The 2,500-nt window shown below is 44.6% G+C and overlaps 1 protein-coding gene across 3 annotated transcripts in view; it reads right to left on the bottom strand.

Annotated features, from left to right (window-relative positions):
- Positions 1 to 1,810: 1,810 nt before the first annotated feature.
- LOC123499486 (chitinase-3-like protein 1) overlaps positions 1,811 to 2,500 on the bottom strand; it is a 33,715-nt gene continuing 33,025 nt past the window's right edge. For all 3 annotated transcript variants that reach the window (XM_045247511.1, XM_045247512.1, XM_045247513.1), the window contains one exon: positions 1,811 to 2,500. This exon is cut by the window's right edge and continues 945 nt beyond it. The gene's annotated coding sequence lies outside the window, so the exon portion shown is untranslated.

Here is a 2,500-nt window from a genome sequence, read left to right as displayed (position 1 = left end):
CTTCTTTTCACCTCTCCTTCTCCCACCCCACCCCCCTCGCCGCTTTTTCTGTCTTGTTCATCCCCACTTCCTCCTCCTTCTCTTCCTCCACGATATGTCTCCCCCGTCTGTGAAAATGGATTCGTCTGGTTTACACGCTTACACATATAAACGCACACACTCACGTATGAAATCGACCAAAACGCTACGGCACACACACACACACACACACACACACACACACACACACACACACACACACACACACACACACACACACACACACACACACACACACACACACACACACAAAAAAAAAAAAAAAGTGCAGGTAACCGGACATGGAGTAGACAGGTGACAAGCAAGCACAGACAGAGAGCAAGAAACAGATAGTCGCCTGCAGAATTAACGTCAAACACCTGTACTCTCTATATATATTTGCATTGTTTTCTTTTTCTTTTCTCTCTCTCTCTCTCTCTCTCTCTCTCTCTCTCTCTCTCTCTCTCTCTCTCTCTCTCTCTCTCTCTCTCTCTCTCTCTCTCTCTCTCTCTCATGATTTGTTACATCCTTCACTTCACATTACTCTTGTCATTATCGTTGTGTTTATTCTTTAGGTGTGTAACTTGAATACACTCGTACTTGTAAGCTTCGATATCCGTCTCACCTGATGATTTTTACTTATATTCAACTTATTTCTTGTTATTTTTATTATATCTTTTATGCATCTATAATATACGTGTACTTACATAAACGTGTTATTTGGTTTAAAGAAGTGGTTACATATAGTCATTAATTAATTTATGTCACCATTATTAATCCCTTCAGTAATATGACGCATTTTTACCACTATATAGTTTGGGTATGATTAGACTATTTTATTTACATTAGGGTGGATCTGTGAAGGGCAGAAGATTAATGGTCAGAGTCTTCACTGTATTAATCCCCCTAATCAGTATCTGAATCTGTATAAAATCACCAGACAGTAAGTAGAGTGATTATGAAAACCCGTCACAGCAAGTCTCTCATGATAGTTATCGTTTCATAGGAGTAACTTTCAACACCACAGAACTATTCACCACACATCACCCTGGCCACATATCACCCACATTGCTGTCAACTGTACCTCCAGACACTATAGACTTGCATTAGACGACATTAGAGGGGCAGAGAGGAGTCAAATAGGTGAGGACTGCCCGTCATGTTCCCCTACACCCCTCCATTGTCTCGCCTCCTTGTAGTGCATCAGAAAGGCGTCCTAACGGCAAGGCGGCACAAGGGTCATATCAGCGGCGTGACGGTGTGTCGAGATACAAGAGTGATGAGCCTTACCTTGGGCGAGTCTACTGTTGGAAAGTGGGGGAGATGTGTAGTACGAGAGAGAGAGAGAGAGAGAGAGAGAGAGCGCAAATACACATACCTTTACACTTACCTCATGACCTTCATTTAGATAAGATAGTGAAGCTTATCACAACCTCCACTATTACTCTTCCTTCTTTGTGTTCCTTTGTGTTCCAGTGGCTAATATCCGCCCCCTCCCCTCCCCTTACACGCTTCACCTCAACCTCCGGGGATGGTCACGGCCACGACCCTGTGCCCTAGTTACCTGGTGGCCCGCTGGTGAGGCCTCGTTACCAGGTTCACTCACCCACTTTCTCCGTGTTGCCGGGGTAGGACAGCCCCACCCGCCCACCTACTAACCCACCACCTACTGACCCGCCTCCGTCCCCTTCACCTACTTTCTTTAGGAACTGGGTGGGGCTGTGTGCGGGAGCGTGAGAGGGAGCTGGTTGAGTGGTGGTGGTGGTGGTAGATTTTCACGTTTTCCTTAATACGAGTGTCTTTCTTCTCTCTCTCTCTCTCTCTCTCTCTCTCTCTCTCTCTCTCTCTCTCTCTCTCTCTCTCTCTCTCTCTCTCTCTCTCTCTCTCTTCATAAATAAATATTCACACATATGATCTTTGTTCCAGGTGAGTTGGTGCACACTATGCCTGGTAAGCACGAGGAACAGATCCCGTGCTAACGGAACAGGAAGCGGATGCTGCTTTCTCTCCTGGTAAGAGGATCCCATTTTTTATCGCTTCTTTATCCTTTCCTGCCTCTGCGTGGTCTGTGTCGAGCCAAACGCCGCGCCGTCCACTGCCCGCTGAATCCAATACGTAGTCAGAGAAAGTTTTGCGAACGTCATCTTCAAATGTTTGCCAATACAATATTTCCTTTACTGAGAAGATAAAACCATTTTTCGTCATACGTTTTATGTGTAGGTATCGCAAAAAAGAAAATCCGTAAAAATGTTATCGCTCAACAAAATAACTCACAGAAAACACGTTTGTATACAACATCAACATAGCCAGTCACACCAAAGGGCCGCACGGCAAGAAGGTAGATCACAACACCACCTCAGACATACACCTCACATATTCACTTCTTTGATCGTTATTACAACATTACGTCTACACTATAAACACACGAAAAGCACGAACCACAACGCATTATACCGAAGTAAATTAGATAATGTGATCAGGA

This window comes from Portunus trituberculatus, chromosome 50 (genome assembly GCF_017591435.1).
Source record: "Portunus trituberculatus isolate SZX2019 chromosome 50, ASM1759143v1, whole genome shotgun sequence".
Lineage (NCBI taxonomy): Eukaryota > Metazoa > Arthropoda > Malacostraca > Decapoda > Portunidae > Portunus > Portunus trituberculatus.
The sequence above is the reverse complement of the archived record's forward strand: the minus strand, read 5'-3'. Positions and strand labels throughout refer to the sequence as shown.